This window comes from Myotis myotis, unplaced genomic scaffold (assembly GCF_014108235.1).
Source record: "Myotis myotis isolate mMyoMyo1 unplaced genomic scaffold, mMyoMyo1.p scaffold_m19_p_1, whole genome shotgun sequence".
Lineage (NCBI taxonomy): Eukaryota > Metazoa > Chordata > Mammalia > Chiroptera > Vespertilionidae > Myotis > Myotis myotis.
The window spans coordinates 88,445,147-88,461,887 of record NW_023416313.1 but is presented as its reverse complement, the minus strand read 5'-3'; the positions used below and the strand labels follow the sequence as shown (position 1 = coordinate 88,461,887).

At 38.5% G+C, this 16,741-nt stretch overlaps 1 protein-coding gene across 9 annotated transcripts in view; it reads right to left on the bottom strand.

Moving 5' to 3' along the window:
- The window catches only part of PPA2 (inorganic pyrophosphatase 2), an 88,317-nt gene that overhangs the window by 24,961 nt on the left and 46,615 nt on the right, over positions 1–16,741 (bottom strand). The gene's annotated exons all lie outside the window — the stretch shown is intronic.

The following is a 16,741-nucleotide window of genomic DNA, read 5'->3' as shown; positions in this document are numbered from 1 at the left end:
GGGGCCTGATCAGCAGCTGCCACAGCTGCTGGCAAGGCCGAGAGAGAGAGAGAGAGAGGGGGGGGGGGGGGGTGGCAAGGCTTGATATGCAGCTGCCGTGGAGGCTGCAGATTAGGCCCGGAGATAGGCCTGGAGAGAAAGGCAGTGCCTGATCCACAGCCGCTGGAGATAGGCTCAGAGATGCTGACTGGCAGAGAAACCAACCAATCAGAACCAAATCTGGGTCAACTGCAAGGAGCCAATGGCTGCCTAGGAGGCAAAGCTTTTGATGCTGACTGGCATAGAAACCGACCAATCAGAACCAAATCTAGGTGAACTGCGAGGAGCCAATGGCTGCCTAGGAGGCAAAGCTTTTGATGCTGACTGGCATAGAAACCAACCAATCAGAACCTAATCTGGGTAAACTGGAAAGGCAGAACCTAAGGTGAGGGTTGAGGAGGGGTTTTAAGGGCAACAGCTGTTTGGTGTAAGGCAGCCGTGGGCAAACTACGGCCCTCGGGCCGGATCCGGCCCGTTTGAAATGAATAAAACTAAAAAAAAAAAAGACCGTACCCTTTTATGTAATGATGTTTACTTTGAATTTATATTAGTTCACACAAACACTCCATTCATGCTTTTGTTCCGGCCCTCTGGTCCAGTTTAAGAACCCATTGTGGCCCTCGAGTCAAAAAGTTTGCCCACCCCTGGTGTAAGGTGTAAGAAAGCGGTTCAATTTTTTAATGACCAGTTTGGCAGTATAGTGCAGATGGCTGGCTATCAGTCCAGATAGAAGGATTATGTATTTTTGTCTGTCAAGAGCATCTCCTCCTCCTGAAAAAGGCTCCCCGCACCCCCCCACCTCCCACCCTCTTTAAGCAATCCTTTCCTAAATAATCTATCTATACTAATAAAAGGGTAATATGCTAATAATACTGGGTCGACTGGCCAGCCATTTTCCGGACATCTGACTTCCTTCCAGACAAAGACATGGTTGTGGGGGCCAAGGCAGAGGCAGTTAGGGGCAATCAAACTGATAGGTGAGGGCAGTTGAGGGTGACTAGGCCGGCAGGGGAGGGCAGTTGGAGGTAATCAAGTCAGCAGAGGAGGGCAGTTGGGGGCAACCAGGCCGGCAGAGGAGGGCTGGTTAGGGGCAATCAGGCCAGCAGGGAAGAGAAGTTGGGGGCAATCAGGCTGGCAGGGGACCACTTAAGGGTGATCAGGCAGGCAGGCAGAGATGGTTTGTGGCGATCAGGCAGGCAAGCAGAGAGGTTAGGGGTAATCAGGCAGAGTGGTTAGGGGCTACCAGGCAGGGAGGCAGGAAGGTGAGCGGTTAAGGAGCCAGCAGTCCCAGATTGCGAGAGGAATGTCCGACTGCCGGTTTAGGCCCAATCCCACAGTTGGACATCCCCCAAGGGGTCCCGGATTAGAGAGGGAGAAAGCTGGGCTGAGGGAACCCCCCACCCTGCTCTGCTGCACGAATTTCGTGCACCGGGCCTCTAGTCTAAAATAAAACCCAGGCTTTGCTTTCTCCAGTTAAGTTTCAGCTTTAAAAAACACCACTTGTCTTTATTCCCAAAACATTTCTGCCAATTGCATCTTAATTATAATTGTGAGAGTTAATAAAATAGTAGTAAGGCAGTGATTTTATCAGTACAAAATAGAGATTGTGATTCTATACAATTAATTTGAATGTTTTAAAAGAATTCAATAGAACATGTTGCTAAAAATATCTATTGTCAAAATTAGTCCTGGATATCAAAATAGTTAAAAGATGAGAAAAAGACAAAAATCTACAATTATGCATGTAGATTGCATTGCAAGTCAGGTGGGAAGAAGATTTGAAACATGAGGAGTCAGAGATAGCTTCTGATAAAATGTATTTTAGCAAATTCCTGAATGAAATGTGGAAGCAACTCATTCAAATATCTAAAGGGTCGTCTTGGGCAGAAGATGGTAAGTGCCAATATTCTGAGGTATGGGTGTGCTTAAAATATCTGAGGAAAGTGTAAGAAAGCCTTGTGTGTACAGCAGTGATGAAAGGATGCTAGTAGATGAGACTAGAGAGCAGGTCACAGGCCTGTCACAGAAAACTCTGAGGGCCACAGCAAGGACTCTCCTGTTTCCTTTGAGATGGGAAACCAGTAGAGACTCTGGGCAGAAGAGCACAAGTTTTTAAAGATCTCACTATCTCCTAAGTAGGGGAAAGGCTGTGTGGAAAAGAAGTGGAAGCAGGAAATCCAGTAAGAGGCTAAATGTAGTTGTATAGCGGTGGTGACAAATGGTCAATTTGGGATTATCTATCTATAGAAAGCACAACTGAGGGGATTTACCAGTAGGGGGAAAAGTAAAACCAGCAAAAACCAGTTAGGATCGAACTTACATAAAAATTAAAAGTATCAAAGAGCTAAAAGGGACTAGTCTGTAAAATTCGGTAAAATAGTCACCTGATGGGGAAGGAAAGCTTCTATTCCACAAAAATGTGGGATTTTTCTCATATGTGCTCCAGAAGAAAAACTATAAGAAAAAATAAACTATAAGTACATTGAACTTCTTAAAAATGAATGCCACTATGTGAGGACAAGTCTGATGAAAGACTATAATGATCTTAGAGAAATGGCCTGATATAAAACTAGACAAATTAGTCAGGAATCCACCATAAGAGATAAAAAATACTCTTAATTCATGACAAAAAGAGTAACACGAAAAATTTAGACAGCCATCTGGGAAGAGAGGATCAAGTGCTCAGTGAGGAAAAATGGGCTCCCAACCTAAGTTAAAAATAAGAACAGTAGGGCAATCTAAGAAACAGGAAAAAAAAAAAAAAGTCACCCAGATATGTTATCACCCTAGTTTTTCAATAAAAAGCTTCATAAAAGGTATCATAATTTCTATCAAATAGTATGCAGCCATCATTTACTACAGGTCTATTTTCAAATTTGAAAGTTTAATTAACAAAAATTATATGGAATCGCCTTAAGAGAATATTTATAGTAAAATTAAAGGTATAAGATTTGTAAAAATAATCATAGTTCTAAATAAATCCATTGGAAATTTTATACACTTTGTTTACTAAATGCTAGCTAAAAAAGCAAAACAGAAACAATTATGAAATAAAACAACAAATTTTAAAGTTTAATTTGGTTTTACCAAGTCTGAGCTCTCCATTTTAATCTCATTAGTTATTTTTATTAATTTTAGAGAGGAAGGGGGTAGAGAGAGAGAGGGAAAAAAGAGGGAGGGAGGAGGAGAGAGAGAGAGAGAGATTTAAAGCATGAGAACTTTTATATCTAGAGATATATTAAAGTACCAATGAACTTTAAAAATAATTATATACTAAAAACAAAGAAAACAATAAAAAATTAGAAGTATGAGAAAATTATGACAACATATTCAGTTATCATAATACAGTAAATCGAAAGATCAACAATAAACATTTTAAGTAACTCTCTTACCCATCAAAAAAGAAACACACCCAGTCCCTCTCCACCCAACTACACATATAATTTAAAAATTTTTAAATAAACAAAAAAGGAAAAACACAATCTTGCTTAATAAATAACTTTTGGTCCTAAGAATATTCAGGAAATGATGACAATAAGAACGCTCAGAACCTTTAAAAGAAGAAACAAGGTACATTGGACAAACATCCTGTTTGGATTAGACAGCACTAAATTCAGGTTCCAGTTCTGGCACTCATATACTATTGAATCATCGTGGAAAAATAAATGACTTTGTCTGATTCTTCAAATATAAAATGAGGGACAAGAAGGTTGTTGTGAGAATTAAATAAGGTAATATGAAAATCATCTAATTAAAAATAAGGGTTAATTCTTTTTTTAAAGTTTTTTTCCTATTGATTTCAAAGAGGGAGAGGGAGAGAAAGATAGAAACATCAATGATGAGAGAGAATCACTGATTGGCTGCCTCCTGCATGCTCCCCACTGGGGATGGAGCCTGCAAACCAGGCCTGTGTCCCGACCAGAATCAAACCTGGGACCCCTCAGTTTGCAGGCTGACGGTCTATCCACTGAGCCAAATCAGATAGGGCAGGGTTAATTTTAACAAATATTGATTACCATCCCTCCATCCCCTATAATCTTGTCCATGGGATGCAGCCAAAGTTATACTCAGAGGTAAGCTTTATCTCTCAAAATTAAGTCAACAGAACAACGAGAAAAGCCCAGAGCAAGTTGAAGGAAGGAAATAATAAAGATTAGAGCAGAAATAAACAAAGACTAAAAAAAAATACAAAAGATCAATGAAACCAAGAGCTAGTTCTTTGAAAAGTTAAACAAGATTGCTGAATCATTAGCCAGACTCATCAAGAAACAAAGAGAGAGGACTGAAATAAAATCAGAAATGAAGGCCAAGAAGAAACAACTGACACCACAGAAATACAAAAGATTGTAAGAAAATACTAGGAACAACTATTTATGCCAACAAGCTGGACAATGTAGGTGAAATGCACAAATTCCTAGAAAAATACAATATCCTAAAAATGAGCCAGGAAGAATCAGAAAACCTGAATAGGCCAATAACAACTGATGAAAAAGAAGCAGTAATGAAAACAACTCCCAGCAAACAAAAGCCCTGGATGGCTTCACAGGGAGGATTTACCAAACATTCAAAGAAGAACTAACATGTATACTGAAACTATTCCAACAAATCCAAGAGGAAGGAACACGTCCACCTCTTTTTATGAGGCATTATCCTAATTCCAAAACCAGATAAAGACACAACAAAGAAAGAGAATTACAGGCCAATATCCTTGATGAACATAGATGCTAAAATCCTCAACCAAGTATTAGCAAATAGCAACCACAACATATAAAAAGATAACATACCATGTTCAAGTGGGATTTATTCCAGAGATGCAAGTCAATAAACATCACATACATCACATAAACAAATTGAAAGACAAAAATCACATGAACTTACAGATCCACAAAGTTCATTATTCCCTAAGCAGGATAAATATAAAGATAACCTTAGCAAATCTCACACACACACACACACACACACACACACACACACACACACACACACACACAATAGCTGAAATCCAAAAATAAGGAGAAAAGCTTTGAAAGCAGTCTGAGAATAACAATCCTATATAATAAAGAGGTAATATGGAAATTGACCTTCACTCGGTCATGCCATCACAAGATGGCCGGCAGGGGAGGGCAGTTGTGGGTGATCAGGCTACCAGGAGAGGGCAGTTGGGAGGATCCAGGCTGGCAGGGGAGGGCAGTTGGGGGCAACCAGGCTGGCAGGGGAGGTCAGTTGGGGGTGATCAGGTTGGCAGGGGAGCAGATAGGCATCGATCAGGCTGGCAGGGGAGTGGTTAGGGGATGATCAGGCTGGCAGGCAGAAGCGGTTAGGGGCAATCAGGCAGGCAGGCAGGCAGGCAGGCGAGCAGTTGAAAGCCAGTGGTGACTTTGAGAGGGATGTCCGACTGCCTGTTTAGGCCTGATCCCGGTGGGCAGTCAGACATCCCTTGAGGGGTCCTAGATTGGTGAGGGTGCAGGCTGGGCTGAGGGACACACACTTAACACTCCCCCGTGCACGAATTTCATGCACCGGGCCTCTAGTGTATTATATACTGGGTAACAATATGCTGACATTTGACTTCTCATCAGAAGCAATGGAGGCCAAAAGAATATGGAACACCTTCACAAAAATCTCCATAATTCACAATTCTATATCTGGTAAAACTACACTTTTAAAACAAAGGCAAGAAAATAAAATTTCAGATCAATCAAAATAGAGTAAACTCATCACCAGTAGAACCGTACTCCAAAATTGCTAAAGTCTTCAAGTTGAAGAGAAATGACATGAGATGGAAATTACAGATCTTTAGGACGAAATGAAATGTATGCTTCAGCCACTTAATAGTTTGACAGTTTCTTATGACATCAAGCATATAATTACCATCTCACCCAGTAACCCATTTCCTACGTATTTCCCCAAGAGTGCCGGAAGCCGGTCCATCCTTGCTGCTTGACACAGTCGCTGCAGGAAAGAAACATCTGCACAGCATATGTTTCAAGGGACCTGGCGTATATAGCATACTGTTCTTAATATGTTTGCTCCCCTTAGCGCTGTGTGTTTTAACCAAGGTCACCTCTCCGAGAAAGGTTGTTTCCCCAGGTAGGAATTTTTCCCTGAAGTCAGGGAGGGGATGCCTCTCCTAGAAAGGTTGTTTCCCCAGGTAGGAATTTTTCCCTGAAGTCAGGGAGGGGATGAAACTCCTTAACTAAGTGCCAGGCGGGTAGTTAATCACTACAAACAATCACACTTAAGCTACATAATCTTTACTCCCTGGAATGGAGATAAGAAACACCCTAACCTTTGTAATAGAAATTGACAAGATTAAAATCAACTGGTATAAATATGGATGTAACAAGACAATAAACGGCAGAACCTCTCTGGAGATCCAGACCAGAACTTGGCTGGAGATCCTGGCTAGAGATCCTGGCTAGGCTGCTGATGAACTGAACACTGTCTCTGTGTCATTCCTTCTTCGCCGACTCCATCCACACCTTTGGGGACCCCTGGACCCGCTGGGGCTGGACCCCGGCACAAGAGAAATGAAAACATATGTTCACACAAAGGCTTGTATTTGAATGTGCATAGCCATTCTATTCATATTAGCCCAAAACTGAAAATCCAAATTTCCATCAACAGGTGGATAAACAAACTATGGCATGTCTACACAATGAAACTCTATTCAGCAATAAAATGAAACAAACTACAAAAATTAGACACAAGCTTATGCATGAATCTAAAGCATTATGCAAGAGGAAGAAGTCATAAACCAAAGACTATATATGTCTTTGGCAATGTACAACTGACTCTATTGAAATATTACTGTGATTATTAAAATGCCAAAATTTTTAATATACATGTTTCCTACCTTTAAAATAAGAGAAAATGGACCTATTTTGAAGATACTTTCAGACTTTGCTCAAAATGTTCATTTTGTGCTTATCAATAATACAGATAGCTTGGCCGGTGTGCTCAGTGGTTCAGCATCAACCTATGAACCAGGAGGTCACAGTTCAATCCAGGTCAGGGCACATGCCTGGGTTGTGTGCTTGGCCCCCAGTAGGGGGCATGCAGGAGGCAGCTGATCAATAATTCTCTCTCATCACTGATGTTTCCATTTCTTTCTCCCTTCCTCTCTGAAATCAATAAATATAAAATAAGTAAATAAAATAGTAACACATATATGTACACATTCATTTATTCATCAATTTAAAAATACATATTTAGCACCTATAATATGCCAGAAATATGTACAAAGCTTTTGTAATGGAGCAATTCATATTACATACCTAGACACAAACCGAACATAACATGTAACAAGACCATTACTAAATCAATAGCACTTTACTAGAAGATATATAGGAAAGCACAAATAGATGTAGAAATATATATATACTAGAGGCGTGGTGCACAAAAATTTGTGCACTCGGGGGATCCCTCAGCCTGGCCTATGCCCTCTTGCAGTCTGGGACCCCTCAGAGGATGTCCACCTGCTGGCTTAGGCCTGTTCCCTGGGGGATCGGGCCCAAGCTAGCAGTCAGACATCCCTCTGGCAGCCCAGCAGCCCTTGGGGGATGTCTACTTGCCAGGGGGGGGAGCAGGCCTAAGCTGCAGTCGGACATCCTTAGCACTGCTGAGGAGGTGGGAGAGGCTCCCACCACCACCGCTGTATTGGCAGCCATCAGCCTGGCTTGTGGCTGAGCAGAGCTTCCCCTGTGGGAGCACACTGACCACCAGGGGGCAGCTCCTGCATTGAGCGTCTGCCCCCTGGTGGTCAGTGTGTGTCATAGAGACCAGTCATTCCCAGTCTTTCTGCTGTTAGGGTCAGTTTGCTTATTACCCTTTTATTATATAGGATAATATTCATTGATATGAACATTTAATATTTTAAAGATAGCAGAAATCCTTGACAACTAGATTCAAAAATCTGCTCAGAAGAATAAAGCTATATGTGAAAAAAACAAAACTATGTGGTTATAGTAATTAAAATAACTTGACCCTGGCACAGGAGTAGATCATTGATGACAAACAGAATCCAAAAACAGACTATTTGCATGAAGAAGAATGCAATAAATAACAAAGGAGCATTCCTAAACAGTGGATTTTTCTGTTAAGTAGTAATGGTAATATTATATATGTAAAAAATTAAAATAAATTCCATATGAATTAAAGACCCAATTATAAAAAAGAAAATATAAAAAAGAGAAAAAGAAAAATATCTTTCTGTATATGGGGGAAGAAATTCTTAAATAAGAATCAAAAGGACTAAAATAGCCTTTGGCTATGAGGAAAGAATGTTTTAATAACTCTGTTAAGTATCATAATAAATGCTAAAACAAATTAAAATGCTAAAGTCATGCATAAAAATGATTAATAAAATGGAATACATCAAAAATAAAAATATCTAAACCAGAAGTTTTTCTGCAGATGAGCAAATATTTGCATCTAAGTAATAAATATCTAAGTAATACTCATATATCAAAAGAATATGTCAACTCAATAGAAAAATGGGAACCATATGTCTAGGCAATTCAGAGAAAGAAAGTTACAGATAGCCAATAAATGAAAATGATGTTCTATCCTAGCATTCAGCAGAAAAAGACAAAATTAGATGCCATTTTTCACCTATCAGATTGGCAGGAAAGTTTTTTCATGTTCAGTAATAGTATGTCATTGAAGCATTAAAACCTGTAAATTAGGTATTATTTATTTCCTGTATGTAAATTAGGAAATTAGGGCTCTACCAGGTTAAGTAATTTCTCAAGGCTTTAAAGGGAATAAACTCAATACAGTAGCTTTAGCCCTAACTGGTTTGGCTCAGTGGAGCATCGGCCTGCGGACTGAAGGGTCCCAGGTTTGATTCTGGTCAAGGGCATGTACCTTGGTTGCGAGCACATCCCCAGTAGGGGTGTTTCTCTCTCATTGATGTTTCTGACTCTCTATCCCTCTCCCTTCCTCTCTGTAAAAAATCAATGAAATATATTTTTTTAAAAATACAGTAGCTTTAAATCTGAGACAACTTTAGAGGAGAAACTAAAGCTTCCAGAGGTCATATGACTTTCCCAAAGTCAAACAACCAACACCAGAGAGGATTTTAGAATAGTTTGTTTTTTTTAAATGTACCTTTATTCTTCCGTGCAGAATAAACTCAATATAGTAACTTTAAATCTCAGGCAGGTGTGTACTGGGGGGGGAGGGGGGGACGACACACATCATCATTTGATTAGGTGATTACATCTCCAACTGAATGTATATCAAAATTGTTATTAATTATCCTAGATCTAAGGTTAAACCTCCAACAAGCAAAAAAAAAAAAAAAAAAAAAAAAAAAAAAGACGGATTAGTGGAATGGTTCTCAACTTCAGAATTTTATCAAGCTATATACATTTCCAACTTGAGAACCACCTGTACTTCCATGAAAAAAATCTGAAGGAAAAAATTAAAATGACATTTTTATGTGGATAATTTTCAATGTACCATGACATAACGTGAGGAAAGTATATAATCAGCTGACTTTTCATTTTTATGTTTAGATAAAAACCAGTAACATAAATGTAGTGCCATATCTCTTTGTCCATATTATTAATTTTTTAAGAAAAGATACTAGGAAATGGCTTCATGCTTAAAATTTTGTCCAAAGAGGGAAATAAATTAAAAATAAATAAATAAGTTTTCAATCCTATGGATTTTACCACAGGAAGTGATGTAAATGCACAACACTCTGTTCCAATACTACAGATGCTGCTCTCACAGAACTATTCATGGGCACACTGGTCTCCACACAAAATCTGTGGGAAGCAAGAACATGTGTTTTTAATGACATTTTATAAACATTCACAAGAAACAGCAGTTCCTTTCCAGAACACACTGTATTTTCTCTGTCATAATTAGAGGTTCCAGCTCAGGGACGTGTTTGAATCGTTTGTACTTACTCAGGATCTCTAAAAGGTTTTCCTGTTTCCCACCCTGGTCTGCATACCTGTGTTCAAGACTAATGAACTGTCTCCTTCCTTTTAGTTGTCCTTTCTTTCTCCATTCTCTTTTCCCAAAATTATACCCTTATCATCCCTGTACTAAAAATATGTACTAATGTCATAAAAAAAATAGAAATTAACACACTTAAAAAAAAAGTATTACCAACTAAGGTAATTCTACATGGAGGCCTATTTGTATTGTATCAGAAAAACTTCTCAGAAAAGACTTGGTAAATTTTTTAAAAAAATATGCATGTTCATTATCATTTCATGAGAAATGAGACAGGAACAATAAAATGGAAACCATCCAGATGTCTTGTGCACAACAGAAATTCAAATATTCTTCTAATCTAATTTTAATATGAAACATATAACACAGTGGCTACAGCTCAGGCTTTGGGTGGGACAGACTGCCACTGAAGTTCCAACTACAGCACTGAACCGCGACGCTAAAGAACTTAAAAATGTGCCAAAGTCCCCAAGAAATCTATCTCAGGACCCTTTAATTTAAACTTTTACCTTCATCACTAACTTTGAAAATAATGTACGTCTTTCTACTTTAGAAGAAGACAGACTAAAAATAATGGATTAAAAATATTTCCTAAAACAACCAAAATTCAGAGATGGGAAAAACCCTTGGGAACATTTACTGATTAGAGGATCAACTTTAGAGATGCTAAAGCTTTGAGAGGTCATATGATTTTTCCAAGGTCAGATAACTAACAAACACCTGAGAGGATTTTAGATCTCCCCTACTCTTTACCACATCATAGAAATATGACTGAAGCCTAAAATACATTGAAAGAGGTCAAGGTTTAAAACAGTGACAAAAGAGTCCCAGAAATCTACTTCTAGTCTTAATTATAGTACATTTTACTCAATTTGTCCCTCCTCCTCAACTGCCACCTCCCACACCCCATCCCTACACACTCATGCCTATTAAGGTATAACTATTAATGAAATGAAAGGAATGAAGATCAAAAGAGCCATCTTTTTACAGGAGCCTTTCATCATAATTATCCCATTGATGCCTCAATTATTTAAGAGCAAATGGCCAGTACTCCCAGAAAGCAACACTGTTCCAGGCCATAAATATAGCTGGAGACCCCAACTGGATTCTAAGCGCTCTCTGCATGATTTTACACAAGCTATTAACCAACACCCCCCAGTTCATCAGTTTCTTAATCTGACAGAAAAAGGGAACACTAGCAACTCCAGCTTGAGCTTGTGTACACATTAAACAGCTATTCCAAAGGAAATATTTGCCAGAGTTCCTTGGCACGCAGTAATTCTTCCAGAAACGTCAGAGCTTTTAGCATGACAGTGATGACATGCCAGCCCCTTTTCTGTCAGAGTACACCCACAGGAAAGCAAACTTAGCTCCATTCTTTCAGGTTACAAAGGTTAACATACCTATCTTCCCTTAAGATTACTATACTAATACTTATTTTTTATGACAGCATTAAATTGTGCTTTATGAAGTAAGAAAATTAAACACCACATAATTTGGTTATTTTTTTAAAATAATAATTGCATGGACACTAAAAATTTTAACTTAGCAAGTGAAAATTTAAGCCAAAGAGATTCAGTTTCCACATGTATATTCCTGCCTTGAAAGACAATATACACCCCTGTGGATGGTTTCATTTTCTGGGGTTTCTGTTACCCAAAATCAATCATGGTCCAAAAATATTAAACGGAAAATTCCAGAAATAAGCAATTCATAAATTTTATTTTTTACATACATTTTTATTGATTTCAGAGAGGAAGGGAGAGGGAGAGGGAGAAGAGGGCGAGAATCATTAATCAGCTACCTCCTGCATGCCCCACACTCGGGATCGAGCTTGCAACCTGGGCATGTGCCCTGACGGGGAGTCAAACTGTGACCTCCTGGTTCATAGGTCGACACTCAACCACTGAGCCATGCTGCCTGACCAATTCATAAGTTTTAAATTGCGCACTATTCTTAGCGTGATGGGATCTTGGGCCCTCTCCCACTATCCTGCCCAGGACGTGAATCACACCATTGTCCGGCCTATCTACTCTGTATATGTTCCCTGCCTGTTAGTCCAGTAGTAGCCATTTCAGTTATCAGATCGATTGTTGTGGAATTGCAGTACTTGGGTAACCCTTATTCTACTTAATAATGGCCCCATAGTGAAAGAGTAGCGTTGCGTAAACTGATAACAAAAAACAGATCCAGAGACAGAGAAGCATCGATCAGACCATCAAACCTCAGAGGGAAGGCAGGGGAGGGTGGGAATAAGGGGGGAGATCAACCTAAGGACTTGTATGCATGCATATAAGCATAACCAATGGACACAGACAGCAGGGGGGTGAGGGAATGAGTGAGGAGATGGCGGGGGGGGGGGGGCAATGGGGGAATAAGGGCATATACGTAATACCTTAATCAATAAAGAAAAAAAAGTAGTGTTGCTGGCAACCAAAGAAAAGCCGTAAAATATTTCCGTTAAGTAAAAAGGTAAAAATTCTCAACTTCATGAAAAGAAAAGAAATGTATGCTGAGGGTGAAACATCTACAGTAAGAATGAATCTTCTATCTGTAAAACTGTGAAAAAGAAATTTGTGCTTTTGCTATTGTACTTCAAACAGCAAAAGTTATAACCAGTGTGTGGTAAGTGCTTGGTTAAGATAGAAAAGGTGTATCCCAATGGTTAGAGTGTTGGCCCACACACCAAAGGGTCACTGGTTTGATTCCCTGTCAAGGGAACATACTGGGTTACAAATTCAATCCCTGACCCATTGGGACAGGTTCCGGAGCCAACCAATTGATGTCTTTCTTTCATATCAATGTTTCTCTCCCTTCCTCTCTCTCCCCCTCCCTCCCTTCTTCCACTCTTTCTAAATATCAATGGAAAAAATATCCTCAGGTGAGAATTACCAAAAAAAAGAAAAAAGGTATTAAATTTGTGGGTGGAAAACATAAACAGAAAATGTGCTCCCACCGATGGCTACATGCTACTCCAGAAAGCATTGAGTCTATATGAAGACTTCAGCAAGGATACTCTGAAACAAGTGACCATATTCACATAATTTCTATTATAATATACTAGAGGCTCGGTGCACGAAATTCGTGCACTTGCGGCGGGGGTGGGGGGGGGGGTTGTCCCTCAGCCCAGCCTGCACCCTCTCTAATCTGGGACCCCTCAGGGGATATCTGACTGCCAGTTCAGGCCTGACCCTGTGGGATCCCTCTCACAATTGGGGACTGCTGACTCCCAACCACTCGCCTGCCTGCCTGCCTGATCACCTCCTAACCACTCCCCTGTCTGCCTGATCACCCCCTAACCACTCCCTTGCCAGCCTGATAGACGCCTAACTGCTCCCTTGCCAGCCCAATCACCCCCAACTACTCTCCCCTGCTGGCCATCTTGTGACCACATGGAGGCGGCCATCTTGTGCGAGGGCATGACAGTCAATTTGCATATTACCTCTTTATTATATAGGATTGTTATAGTTGTTCTATTCTAATATTATTATTGTTAATCTTAATATTATTGTTATTGAACCTAAGTTATAAAGTTTATCATAATACATTTGTAGAGGGAAAAACAGTGTCCATAGCGCTCGATACTATCCATAGTATCAGGCACCCACTGGACGTCTTGGACTGTGTCCCCCTCAGATAAGGTGAACTACTGTATATAAAATACATATACATTCTGACAATTTTAGAGTAAGTGCAATGCTGGCCTTTGAAAAAGTCCCAACTACCTTGCTTAAAATAATTCCCTATTATTAATGTAATTTATTCATCCCAAAATGTATCTGTATCAATATAACTGTTCTGATCTCAATTTATTTTTTAATTTTTCATTTTTTAAACTACAAAAGCAAGTTATTACAGGACAACAGACAACAGTTTTCATTTATTTAAAGTCACCAAACAAATCTTTATTGCTCTGCACATTGAAGTAACCCCTAGGCCCAAACCTTCTCATGTGACACTACTCCCCAGTCTTAGGCATCACTGGCAGTTCTATAAAGAGGCTCAGACATCTGTCTGGTGAATATATGGAGCTCTACGTTACAAAAGGTGGTTAATTTAACGGAGAGAGAGATTACACATCCCCTAGCACTCTGATCTTCTTAAAAAGCTGTGAACTTGTTTATTTCATAACTAAGTGCTATTATTCCTAATGGCCAAAGCATTCTCTAGTAACAATTTGGGTGCCCAGGAGTCTTACTAATATCTCTTTCAGGCCATTATGGCACTATTGAAAACACGAGAGCCTAGAACCTAATTACAGTGCATCAAATGGTTGTAGTGCTCTCAAGTGTTAATGAGGCAGGCAAAGTGACCAATTTTCTATCAGGGAGTATGGGAATTTGTTTTCAAATGTTATTTTGACTTGTTTTTTTAGATTTTCACAGTGGCTACTCCAGTTTTAAAAGGTAAAACTTCAAGATTCAAATAATAATGTAGAAATTAAAGAAATACAGCCAGCAACCAGTTTCTTTCTAACTGAAACACGTTCTCTGATGCAATTGGTAATGTTAGTTCAGTCATGTCAAAGTTAAAAACTGGAACTATGATTACAGGATATTACAGTCTCCCAAAGTTTGCACATATGTTCCCTGGGAACAAAGAAGTTATTTCATAACAAATAAAACAACCCTAAAACTTCCTAGCAAAATCATACTTTAAATGTGTCTAAATTAATATAGTATACACACCGAAGACATCTGTCCATAAATAAAAACAGATTTGTTTAAAAAAAGTAGGTACTGACCATGTCAAAAAACAAAACAGCTATTTCTCAAGGTACTGGAAATGAATAAGAAGAAATTTTTAAATGTCTAAACAAAAATGTATAGAAAATAATTTTTTTAAATTCTTTATAAATTTCTGTATTACATACATCATCAGAAAACTACAGACTTTAATAAAAAATTTCCAGATAGCTACACTTTCCTACAGGTTTTTAATAATTCCTCCTGTTGATCTACAGATGACAAATGTTTAAACTATTATAAAATCACTCACTCCTTTGTGATAGAAATTTCAATTCCTGCACAGTAATTTAAAGTTACTGTGTTAGATATTTTAAAGTTATTTAAGTAGAAGGTGACCACACACACACACACATGACATTCTAATATGTACCAATTAAAATAATCTCCAATGCATTTTCTGGAAAATGTACAGCCAACAATGAAAAAAAACCAAAATGGAGGGCATGAAAGAATCTAAGAAAGAGTACAACTAATAAGCTAGGAGGGCAATGAAAAAAAAATCCAAATAGCTGTGCAAAGGGATCAACAGAACAGCCTATCCAACACTGCTCATTCAATACATGGTATGATAAACTACATGAATAATATTCACATAAATCCTATAAATGCAATTCAGTGCTTTCCAAGTTTCAGATTCAGGAGTAAAAACATAAAAAAACAGTTATAGGTAAAGAACAGAACCTCAAACTTTATTCATTTTGACGCTGTAGAACTAACAGTGTTGCTAAGTGAAGCTAGGTGGTAAGGGGCAGAGAAGTACAGAAACCTCAACGTCCTAGTTCCATCCTGGGCAGCTTCCAGTAACTGTTTTAAATTAATGAAGCAACAAATGTAGCTCAAAGTGTAATATTTAGAATTAAGATAACAAAGAAGAAATATGGCAACAAAATTGAGAAATGTATAAAGTTAATTTCCTAATCGTCCAAAGCAGCAACTTGAGTCAAGAGGGAAAAGACACAAATTAAGAAATAGAAGTGTAAGTACACTGTTTACAGAAAGGAAGCAAACATTCAAGAGAACTGAAATCACAGGGTGACGATATGAGCAGTGAGACTGAGGGTGGGAAGTGGAAGGAGAACATTAGTTTTCATTTTATATAACTTTTTTATTATTCTGAGTTTTTATTTCCAAGTATTATGATTATTTTTATGATTAAAAAATGTCATTAAAAATCCTGTGTTTGTTATTTTAGAAAGTAAATGTGGGCAGGAAACATAAAAAATTTTCAAAGTTGCTTGACTTAATAATAAATATAGTTGATTAATTTTCAAAGATATATAGTAGAGAATTGCACCTAAATTTACTACCTATTAGCTAATATTTATTTAATCAATGAACCCAAATATACATATTTTCCTTTATAATAAAACTAGAGGCCCAATGCACAAAATTCATGCAAGGGGCTCAGCCCCTGCAGCCCTGCCCATTGGTCATTCTGAAAGGTCGTCCAGAAGGTCGTTCTACTGTCTGGTCAAATTAGCATATCAGCTCTTTATTATATAGGATCATAAGGTGTTGTAAAAGGCATAATCATAACACTGGTTCCTTTATTTGTTTCTGAGGCTTATCACCCTGATCAAGGTTCTATTATAAACCTGTAACATCATATAAAATAAGCCATGCGCTTATAATACGTAAGCTCCCCATGAATTATAAGACAGATACCTTTGGAAGATGAATTAACTATTATGAATCAAAAATGTTATTAAACACTGTAATCAAATCATAACTGGCTTTTTTTAAAACTTTAAAAAATTCCTTCACATTATTAGGAAGCTTTCAAGCCTCTAATTACTGAGCATCACTCGGCTTTCATCCTCTCTAATTCCCCTTTGGCAGGTGCTAATGAAAACACAGACAACACAGCAGGCTAAAGAGTGAAGAAAGAAAAATAAGATTAGGATAATTTCTGTCCACTAACACTTCCTTCCTTAAGCAGCAGGACAACAGAAACTCTGTTGTCTGAAATAGTTGAGAGAACA